Source organism: Hakea prostrata, chromosome 5, assembly GCF_041222555.1.
Source record: "Hakea prostrata isolate BN-2017 chromosome 5, UWA_Hpros_2, whole genome shotgun sequence".
NCBI classification, from domain to species: domain Eukaryota; kingdom Viridiplantae; phylum Streptophyta; class Magnoliopsida; order Proteales; family Proteaceae; genus Hakea; species Hakea prostrata.
In genome coordinates this window covers 46,164,149-46,175,953 of record NC_142604.1, presented here as the reverse complement: position 1 = coordinate 46,175,953, position 11,805 = coordinate 46,164,149, and the positions used below count along the sequence as shown (strand labels likewise).

Here is an 11,805-nt window from a genome sequence, read left to right as displayed (position 1 = left end):
ATCCAACTAGTAGTTCTTTTTTACAATCGGTAGCACCATGAAAAGAAAATTTGAATATCAATTAAATGTTTCAGTTAACAAAACTTAGAAAACTGAATATCATTTAAATGTTTCAGTTAACAAAACTAACCAAGAGTCTCTCGATGTTCAATTAACAAAACTAGCTAATCCTGAGTTTAAGCTTATAAAACAACTCAAAACAGTGAGTTTTTTTTATACCCCTTGAATATTTTTATATCTCTTAAATCAACCACACTGAAGGAAAAAATCATTATTATTATTATTATTTTTTTGGTGTATGAGGTTCATTCGGGCCAGCTTTTGCACATCTTGATTACATCTTCAGAGGGAGTTTTGTCGTCCGCAAGAGTTGAACCCATGACCTCTCCACTGAGAAGTTTTTATGATTTATTTATATTTTATTGTAAATTTTATGTTCAAATATGATAAAATAATGATGAAACTTACATGGGCTTACATAATATATGTAGCCAAAATATACTAGTTCTCCCCCAAACGATCACGGAAGAAGTGATTCAAATTCATTATTAAAAGTGTTCAATTTTGACTCTGCTCTGGGTTAGTCTGAAGTTCAAAACCATTGACCTGGCTCATGGAAGGACTCAGACTGAGTTGCGATCATTCTATGTTTTAGTTGACTCGGCCAACCATTTCTCCAAGTCATGCACGGAAATTTTATAATCTCTCGTTTACAAATTTTTTTTCTTTTTTCTTCCTGTTTATAATCTCTCAGTTCCATGAAACTTCAAACTAAAATCATGTGTCTCATACTATCAGGGAATTGCCCACTTCATTTATTGGTTTTGGTTGTCAAGATTGTCCCTCTTGCAATATCATGAGCTTCTCTTTTTCTAGTTTCCGTGGATCAGAATCTCATGGCATCGTCACCAAGGAAGATGGAAAGGTCTCTGATCAACTAATCGACCTCAAAGAAAATCGACCCGATCAAGCCCCTACTGATAGCCGTGGACCGTTTTATAATACTCCAGTATCAGACACCGAGAGCTTCCCTTTCTGAAGCGTTTCACTATATCAGCTGCAAGGAATTACAAATCTTTAGTTCCCTTGATAATCTTCAGCTTCAAGCCATCAACCAAAATCATGGTTCTTATCTCATCAGGGAACTGCAACTATCTCCTCTTGCAGTGCTCATTCTGTTTTTTCCTTTTAACCCTCCCTCCTGCAACCTCGTTGAGTTTCAATTTTACCAATTTCAGCAACTCAGTAGTGGTTGATGGCAGCATCGTGCTCCAGGGAAATGCAACACTCTCTGATCCAGTGATCGACCTCACTGTAAATAGACTTGGCGTAGGCCTTACTGATAGCACAGGTGGTGTGATTTATAATACTCCAGTTCAGCTTTGGGATAAGAAGAGTGGAAACTTAACCAACTTCACAACCCATTTCGTCTTCACCTTGGGAGATACTCAAGAAGGCTGCGTAAACTGCTATGGAGATGGGCTTGCTTTCTTCCTTGCTCCCAATAATTCTGTAATCAGCGAGTCTTATCACGGTGGTGGTCTTGGTCTTTTCGACGGAAATGGTAACCCAACCAACAATTCTGTCATTGCGGTGGAGATTGATACTTTCTTGAATCCTGATTGGGACCCCAGCTATAATCACATAGGTATCGACATCTCTTCTGCTAGATCTGTAAACACCACCACATGTTTTAATTTTTCTTTCTGGAGCAAGATGAGAGCTAATCGTATGCCTTGAGAGGCTTGGGTTGATTATGATTCAAGTTCCCACAAATTGAGTGTTGCATTGACTTGTGCTAATAAATCTCTTTCTTGTGGGAACTGTAGTGTCAGCTCCATTGTTGATCTCAGTAAAATTCTACCAGAAAATGTCACTGTTGGATTCTCTTCATCGACAGGGTATAATGCTGAGATACATCAACTCAATTCCTGGGATTTCAGTTCGAGTTTGGTGATTGAGAATATTGCGAAGGTTACAAATGTAGCGATGGTTGTGGGACTGGCTGTGGCCGGAGGTGTTGCAGTGATCAGTACTGTCTTGGGTGTGCTTTGGGTTTGGAGAAATAAACAACAGAGCAAAGCAGAAAATGAAGTCATCTTAGATCTGCCCATGGGACCTAGGGAGTTCACATTTGCTGAATTGGCTAGAGCAACTAGGAACTTTGATGAGGAACAAAAGCTTGGAGAGGGAGGATTTGGAGGGGTCTACAGAGGCTTCTTAAGTGATCTCAATAAGGATATTGCTGTGAAGAGGATCTCTAAGGGGTCTAAACAAGGAACAAAGGAATATGCATCGGAGGTTAAGATCATTAGTCGATTGCGGCATAGAAAGCTTGTGCAACTTATTGGTTGGTGCCACCAGAAGAAAGAGCTACTTCTTGTGTATGAGTTCTTGCCCAATGGAAGCCTGGATTTCCATCTATTCCAAAACAGGGGTTCCTTGGCATGGGATCTGAGGTACAAAATAGCACTTGACTTGGCCTCTGCATTACAGTATTTGCATGAAGAGTGGGAACAATGCATTGTTCACAGGGATATCAAATCTAGCAATGTAATTCTAGATAACTATTTCAATGCTAAACTTGGGGATTTCGGTCTGGCTAGGCTTGTGGAACATGAGGAGCAGTACTCACAAGCAACCATCACTGTAGCTGGTAACATGGGAGACAATAATGCAGCTCCACAAACACAAATGACCAATATAGCTGGTACCATGGGATACATGGCTCCTGAATATTTAAGTAGTGGCAAGGCTACCAAAGAATCTGATATCTACAGCTTTGGCATTGTTCTCTTAGAAATTGCCTGTGGGAGAAGGCCCATTGAGATTAGAGCAGACCCAACTGAAGTGAATTTGGTAGACTGGGTTTGGGAGCTCTATGGAACACAAAAACATCTTGAAGCTGCTGACCCAACTCAAGGTATGGATTTTGATAAGAGACAAGTCGAGCATTTGATGGTTGTTGGCTTATGGTGTGCTCATCCAAACCATAAACTGCGACCTTCCATTAAAAAAGCTATCAATGTTCTCCAATTTGATTCTGCATTGCCCATTCTCCCACGTAAGATGCCTGTGCCCACAAATATGTCTACATTCTCACTTGCATCATCTCAACCTTCATCTAGCAGTGGCACCACCAATTCCTCCAATTAAACTGGTCATAAGTTGATTCATCTTCTCCTGCTATAACACTCTTGAGTAATCCACGTCAAGTAGATATCTAATGTCTGAAGCTCACGGATATTGCAGTCTCTCCCCACTTCATCCACAACCACTCTCTTTCAATATACTTTTGAACTGCATACCTTGTTTATTTTTCTCTTTTGCAACCTAGCGTATCTTTCTATTAGCAAGATTCTCTAATGGTTGTAATATTGCGATTGTATTCTGGATTCTGTACTATTCCCTGTATTAAGTTTCCTTGTGTAGGTATCACCATAATAGATGACATTCTTTTGAATTTATCATATCTGCATCATTCTTTTTTTCAGCTCATGCCATATCATGGGATTGTGCTACACCAATCCCGTGATATAGCATGATCATCATTATGATGTGTTCATTTAGCAATATGACACAATTCCTCTGCCACTATCATATCATTGCTTCTTGTCCTCTTCTTTGTGCAACTGACTCCACTTACAAGCTGGATCCAACACTAAATCATTGTCAATACAAGACCACCTAATATAGTGTTAATCTTGACATGTTACAAGACATCGTGCGTCTTTGTGATCAGGCCATATTGTGATATGGCTAGCATGACTATCGGGTGATAAAAGATATGAAATGGTTATCATAGTAGTAAGGGGTGATCCTTCTATTGACTTAACCCGAAAAAGTCCTCCTACTGATATCCATTTTTTTATAGAAAAAGAATAGGAAGGACAACAATTAGATTTCGAATGCATCAATGTGTAGAGGATCCAAGTTATTGGCTTAGCCTGTTTGGTCCAAATGTAATTTGGACTTTACGATACTACTGCTTTCAGCGCTTCAAGAATTATGGACGTGCTTCTCTTAAAACTCATTTTATTGAACAGTTGGCACACAAATTATGATTAACGGCTTGCAATCCCCATCAAATGAGTTATATCTCTCCTTCAGCTTTAAGTACTTCCCACCTACTTCGTGGAAGTTCCGATCAAGCACCTGTCAGTTCTTTTCTGCATTTTCCTCGTCTTTGCTTCTATGGATCTCTCCTCTGCTATATCTCAAGTCCACCACCCCAAAACCAGACCCTCCAACCCAACCATCTCCAAATCCAAGAATTACAGAGAAAACCCAAGTACCTGGGACTTAGCTTCCGTCTTATTATTATTATTATTTTTTTGAGGGGAGTGTTATTGCGGCAGTTTTTTTGCACCCCATGAGTCTGGGTATGTTAACACATCAAAGTTTGGTTAGCAACTGGTACATTGTTAAGTTCTAATATTGAGCATTACATTTTTTCTTTTGGTCATCATCTTAGCAGTCACAAGGATTGGGGCTCATAGACCTACCAGATGGGGGGGGGGAAGCAGTGAAGAGATGAAGGTTCGAACTCAAGACCGCCTTGACCTTACTATCTCTACATTGGAGGCTGCCATCAGTGTGCCACAAACACATCCACCGCATTATATCGTGTGACCTCAGATGTCTGTCATTGCCTATTTTAAGTGCTTCAAACTCCACCATATTAGATGTTGTCACTCATGATCACAGAAATTTCCTGGCATTTTAGGTCAATATTAACTTTATCTATGCTGATTCATATGATATTTCTTGGGTTTATCTCAACAATTTGAATCCGTCCACTGCTAAAAACAATTAGAGAAACATATGTGATTGTCCAATACTGTGTAGTTAGATAAACTCTCTTTCCTCTTCTAAATGAGTCTGTTAGGTGAGCTTTCACTAGTAATGGGACTGACTATAGCATACACATCTTGACCTGAAATTGCTGTTTCCTGCCATCTGACAGTTCTACAAAGGAAAGAATACAACAGGATGTGTGTAATGATTAGAATGTAATTGTAGGAAAATTTTCCCAATTTCTTAGTATAGCTTTAATGCTTTTTCGTTTTGCCCCCATCTTTTTGCTGGAGTTAGCTGCTCTTTTTCACATGAAGGATCACTTCAACCATTTCAAGAGCTTAATTTTAACATGCAGTGGCCTTGGGATCCACCATTCTGTACTCAAAGTAAAGAAACCAATTTAAATTCATTGTGATGAATCATGGACTATTACTAGGGCCAAGATAATGCTTTTTGATTGGGAGTGCAGGGAGCATTTACATCAACAGACAGGAAAATTGTTTCCGATGAATTGAAACTTTGAAAGTTCATGACTCAATCTTATCATCAACTGCTCGTCCAAGCATTGCCAATGCAAATGGCTTAGGATTCTTAAACTGCATCAAAGCTAAGGTAAGAAGCATCTTAGCTTTTTGATACCAAATGTTCTAGCATATACTCCAGTTATTCTTCTGCATCTTGGTTGGCATGTTCTGAAGCACTTTTGTCTTCAAAGCAGCCTTGTTTTGAAACTTTCTGGAAACATACTCTGGCCTCTTTACTTGTTCAACACTAAATCAATCAAATTTCCATCATTCTATTCTGTGATCCTTCTTGTATGATGATATTAGCAATTCTACCTTAGGTCTTGGTCTTATAAGAGTTAACTAAGCTTTTATTTCAACAAAGAAAAATTCCTGCTTGAACAGACCAAATATTTGCAGTAGCATTTAGCATACAAATGAAAGGAATCTCAACAAAGCCAATTGCTTGTTGTATAATTTACAAGCTGCTCCATTTCTTGTCCAAATGAAAATCACCAACAGGCATTGTGGTTGGGTGATCTGAATAACTTTCTTCCCAATTTCTTGACCCTGATCTTCCTGCCACTAGATTCCTTCCATTAATCAGATGCAGGCTTTCAGGCATTGTGGTTGTGTTACCCTTCAGCCTTGGTTAGCTTTCCAAGACAAAATTAAGCTTCAAGTCTGGAGACAGATATTGAAGAAATCTCCAGGGGAGCTGCTCTATAGCACAGGAAACTAACCCAGTCACGAAAGAAAGGCATGGATAAATATGCGAATGTGAATTTCTTCATCCCAAAGAAGCCCAATGGTGGAGTTGCAGGATGACCTAAAAAGGGCATCCATATTTCATGCTTGTAATTGAGTCGCTTTTTTGCAGTGGCAGTTGATTATCTCATTGGACTCTTTCCACTAAATTTTAGGGGGTAAAAGAAGAAGAAGTGTTTGTTTAAGGTATTAACTTGTTTCTGGAGTAACCAAGTCATCAAGCAGTTAAATGCCACATGTAGTTTCCTTTCTCTACAGATCAATTCAATCAAGCGAACCCACACAGCAAGCTCTGGTTTAAAACCTCTTATTCCTAACCTGTTCAGTGCCTCAGTTGCATCTGCCACCATTCCAGCATCACAGACTGATCAGCAGCTCATTCGAAGTTGCAAAATGAGGCATAAACCCCCTTTCTAGCTTGACACCCAACAACTTGTTTGCGTTTTCCATTTCCTTGCACAAGAAATTAAACCTTTTTTCTCTGCATAGGCCTCCAAGAATCACATCAATGGTCACAATATCAGTTCCGCATCCCTTTTCCTTCATCTCTTTTCCTACAGAAGCAATTGATTATAGTAGTATGGCCAATAGCATCAGGTTCCAAACCAGAGCTTTTCATCTCATTAAAAACCTCTATAACCTCTTGTGTTCTCCCTTCCTTAGACAATCCATGCATCAGAGCAGAGTAATTGAATAGACTTTCGGCTGGATGCATTATTACCCATTAAATCTATTATCTTATTAGCTCGATCCACTTTTCCTCCTCGGCAGAATCCTGATCAAGATATATTATAGGTTAGAGCATCAGGTAAGATTTTATCTTTGGACACTTTTCCTCAAACAATTTGATTGCTTCTTTTAAGTCTTCCAGTTTCACAGAGACCACCCATTACAGTAGAGTACGTGATTAAATTTAGGCTTGATGCTGTAGACTTCCCCATCTCTTCTATAAACTTCAAAAGCCGAATCCTTACCAAAAAAAAAAAAAAAAGAAAGCCGAATCGAGGTTTCCGTTCTTTCGGATTTTGCTTGTGGCACTGCTGCAAGCCGCGTAAGGTGAAGATTAAATCTGGTTTTTTTTTCATTAAATCCTTACCGTAGATATTACCCATGTACAACAAAAATGCTTTTAAGTATTATTCATTTGGTTTACTTATTTTAACCCGACCAGGAAAGTTCATATCAAACCAAACCATCATCTTCTTCCCTGTTTAATTACTCTCGACCAAAATCCAGACTGAAGTCGAAGAGTCATCACCGTACAAACATGTTATTGATCAGTTCCTAAGAATCTGTACGACTACAATAGCTCTTGCTTTCCAAAATACAAAATTTGAATCAGACTTTCAGCAACAGGAGGCAATTCGTCAGATGTTGCAGAGATATGACAGATTTGATCAACCTGGTAATCCATCATCCTGTTTCATGAGGGACTGGGAGGCATCAAATAACTCATTCGAAGAGTCAACAAGAAATCCACTCTTTCAGCACGCCACATTGATCGGATGTAGCACTGGATGTGTTAAATGTATTGTCTTAATTGAATCATTCAATGGATATGTTGGACTCTAGGTTTCCGAGGTTGCAAAACCAAATTGAACTCTAAAAATTTCGACTATTCTCCTGTTTACTATTCATCTAAGAAGGGCTTCTGATTTATTTGCTTTATAAATCTGTAAATAAAATGGTAACAAGCACTTTCCTGCTGAGGTTTCAAGAAGCCCACAATCAGTTGACGATTTAGGCTGAAAGAAAAAGAAGACTCCTTTCTAATAGATATAGCCTTCCCTCTGTAAAGACCAAAGCATCAGTGAGCAGGTGTTGAACGCAATGATGAAACGTCTTATCTAAGTATGACTACAAATCTAAACAAAAACGTTAATTTCTAACACATCATGGAGCATGCTTTTTTCTTTCTCCCAACTCCTCAATCCAATTTTTAATCAGATATGTTGTTTTCACAGAGGAGAAGAAATACTTCATTGCCTATGGTGTAACTGATCCATACATTTTAAAATAAGGAGATTGAAAGAGAAAAAATAAAAATAAATAAAAATAAATAAAAATAAAAAAATGGGGAGAACCTGCAATGTTGGAGAGTTGCAGTAGTTGGGGTGAAAAACAATGGGATTGTACTGTGATGACTCTTCGACTTCAGTCTGAATTTTGGTTGAGAGCAATTAAACAGAGAAGAAGATGATTGTTTGGTTTGGTTCGGTTTGAACCTTCCTGGTCCAGGTTAAAGCAAGTAAACCGAGTGAATGGCACTTAAAAGCATTTTTGTTGCACGTGGGTAATATCTACGATAAGGATTTAATGAAAAAAATCCAGATTTAATCCTCACCTTACGCTGCTTGCAGTGCCAAGCAAAATCCCATTCTTTCAATGATGCTTGACCAAGATATTGAAAATGCAGGTGTTAGGCTTCAAGTCAAGCATCTTCTTCGAATGCGATAGAAGCTTCTGGCTAAATCAAGCTGATTTGGCTCAACAACTAGGTTGAGACAACTGCTAATAGCTTTTAGTGAGGGCTTTTCATGAACAATTGGCTGGATTGCATAGATATCAAGTATTCCTTCATTAATGAATCCTTTCTAAGTTAATTTAGCCAACCTGGAACAACCACAAGCCTTTGTTCTTTAAAGGAAGGGCTGGTAGGAGAGATGAATCAATCCATGATGAGAAGTGTCTCATTCTCATATTTTTCAATGGTTAGCACTTGTATATGTAACCCACTTCATATTTTTTTCAGTTTCATGGCTCAACAATGACGTCAAAGTGGTAGTTTTACGCAAGGATTAGAGTATCGGTATCGAGTATTGCATCGGTCATTTGATTTTAAGAGACGTATCGTCCTGTATCGAGTGTTGTATCGCTCTAGCTAACGTATTTTAGTGTAATTCAATGGAGAAACGTATCGAAATGTATCGTATCGGTTGGATCAAATACGGATACATATCGGCTAGTATCGCACGGTATCGTGGGATACTTTAAACCTTGGTTTTACGTATGTCTCATATAATAAAGGATAAAATGAGCTTTATGCGTTAATCCTTGAATTTAAAGGAGGACAAAATGGTCATTGTACACTAACACTTAATAGCCCCTTTGGATTGAAATGAGGAGGACAATAGTAATTCTATGAAGTACAAATTCAATGCTTGATTCATTATAATAAAGACAGGTGATTAACAAACTCTATACAACTCGAGCTATTACGACAATTATACGTAGGGTTAGCAAATTAGTATCGTACGTCAAGAATTGTGCTCTTCTTACACTCCTCTACTATAATTTTAGAAGGGGAGTGTATTTCCAAACAACCTAAATATACAATGAAGGGATTGCATGAGAGCACAATCCTCTACCCGTGATCAGTTAGCAGTCCTATCTAACTAGTAGTTCTTTTTTACAACTACATACGGTAGCACCATGAAAAGGAAGAGAATATTTATACTCTATAACCAAGACATTACTCAAACTTGAAACTCAGATGGCCATGAACCTCCCTTTCCATCACTGTTTTAATTGATAGTGACTATGGACAATTTGAGATTTGCGTTTGCTGCTCTTGTCGAGACACTGACTGCAGATTACCTTCCCTTTTGTAAGAGATTTTTCATTGGATATCATTTAAATGTTTTAGTTAACAAAACTAACCAAGACAGTCTCGATGTTCAATTAACAATACTTGCTAAAGCTGATTTTAAGTTTACAAAACTAATCAAAACAATGACTGTTTCTTTTTATATCTCGCCTGGATATTTTTATCCCCGAAATTAACCACTCTGAAGGAAAAAATCATTATTTTATCCAAAGGAGAAAAATCACTATTTTTTTTACCCGTTTGGATATTTTCTTCGCCATGTCTATATGGTTAGTTTTTACAGTAAAAATGTCAAAAGGTGAAAAATCATTGTTTTGGTTAATTCTGTAAAATTGAAACTCAATTTAACTAGTTTTATTAATTAAGATATATTATTTTTCCGGGAGAATTAATTGATTGAGTGGCTACTTTTGTGATATAAAACTGAAAATAGCTAATCATAATTTTCTCAAATTTTCTATTACTAGACGAAGAATGTACTACCAACACTACATGCTAATCAAGGTAAGCAAAGTCATCGAATTTTGGCGATATATCACTAAAATTCGGTGATTTCGAGTCTTTGGGTGAAAGCGAACCCAACGATCGAATTCGATCTGGCAGGATATCGCCGATTTCTCGTGATATATCGTGATATATAGAAAAATATCAATATTTTCCTTTTTTTTTTGTTGCGATTTTTATGCTATTTCTTGCCATTTTTAGGCGATTTCTCTCGCGAATCTTTAGGATCAATAGACAATTTTTCCAATTCTATCCCAATGATTCAAGACTCAAAAAGTAATGTGCTAAATGTAATTAGGAGGAGAATCTACATAGTATAATTTCTAGAAATAATTCAAATTAGGAAGACATTTTATAGCAAAATCTTCAATATTAATGTGCAATCTTACCAATTACATTCTATAATTTAGGCCTCAAAAGACAACATGCCAAATGTGATTAGGGAAGAGTATATATATGAAATAATTTATGGAAACAATTTAAATTATGAAAGGATTTTGTAATAAAATCTTCAAAGTGAACAGATAATCATTCCAATTATGTCCGAATGATTTAGGCCTGAGAAGGTATCATGTTAAATGATTTCGCACCTTGATGCTAATCGCATTCTAACTTATCACTTCCCACTCTTTGCTTTTCTGATTCCTGCTACCAATCCTTCAAATTCAGCCACAATAATCTATCAATTTCTGCCACTGCCATTGGTTATCAAGAATAACTTGTTTCTTGCGGAAGCCATGGCCAATAACTTGTTTCTTTTGCTCAGGTGAACCCGAAGTTGAAAATCACTTTTTCCATCTGATCCTTTCGCAGCCAACTGTGTGGAAGAAGGTATCATCAACACATCCAAGACCTCCCCGTTGGGCTTTTAACTGCTCCTAAGTTTTGTTAGTTGGATATCTAGAATTTTAGACATTTATTTTATCAAATTTAATTATAACTATTGAATTTTTTTTTTCTATTTAAGTTATGAAAAATGACTGTTTTTATCATATTTAATAGTTCAAACCTATCCTTTCTTCTACAATTTCTTCTCTATTTTTTTTTTCTTCATGATTTTATAAAGTTTTAAATGATAACAAATCTAATTGTACAATTTTAGCCTATTTGCTTTATTTTAATATATTTTTAATGATAATCTTCTTATTAATTTACTTATGTTTTATTGTAAGTCTTATGTTCGAATATGATAAAATAATGGTGAAACTCATATGGTCCCACACAATGTGTAGCGAAAATATGTTAGTTCTTACGGATTATCGAAGTGGTGATTCAAATTCATTATTCAGCAAGGTGCGAAATATCGCTACAGTTTGCCACTGGCCGAACTAGCTAAATCTCGCAAAAATTTCAGCGAGATTTTGCTCAAATTTGCCAAATTTCGACCCCCATTTTGGGGGTATTTTTCGTCATTTTGAGCCCAAATTTGATGCCTACCCTATTTTGATGACAATATGTGGTAAATTTGAATTATTTCCTGTAAATTCTTCCATTTAAATTCTCCTGCCTAGCCATATTTAACATGTTACCTTCTGAGGCCTAAGTCATTCGGACATAATTGGAATGATTACTCGTTCACTCTGAAGATTCTATCACAAAATCCTTTCATAATTTAGGGCCTAT

The 11,805-nt window shown here is 37.1% G+C and overlaps 2 pseudogenes; one reads left to right on the top strand and one right to left on the bottom strand.

Annotated features, from left to right (window-relative positions):
- Positions 1–765: 765 nt before the first annotated feature.
- LOC149016136 (L-type lectin-domain containing receptor kinase IX.1 pseudogene) lies at positions 766–3,698 on the top strand (annotated as a pseudogene).
- Positions 3,699–6,260: 2,562 nt separating this feature from the next.
- On the bottom strand, positions 6,261–9,938 carry LOC149016135 (pentatricopeptide repeat-containing protein At3g09650, chloroplastic-like; annotated as a pseudogene).
- Between the last annotated feature and the right edge of the window lie 1,867 nt (positions 9,939–11,805).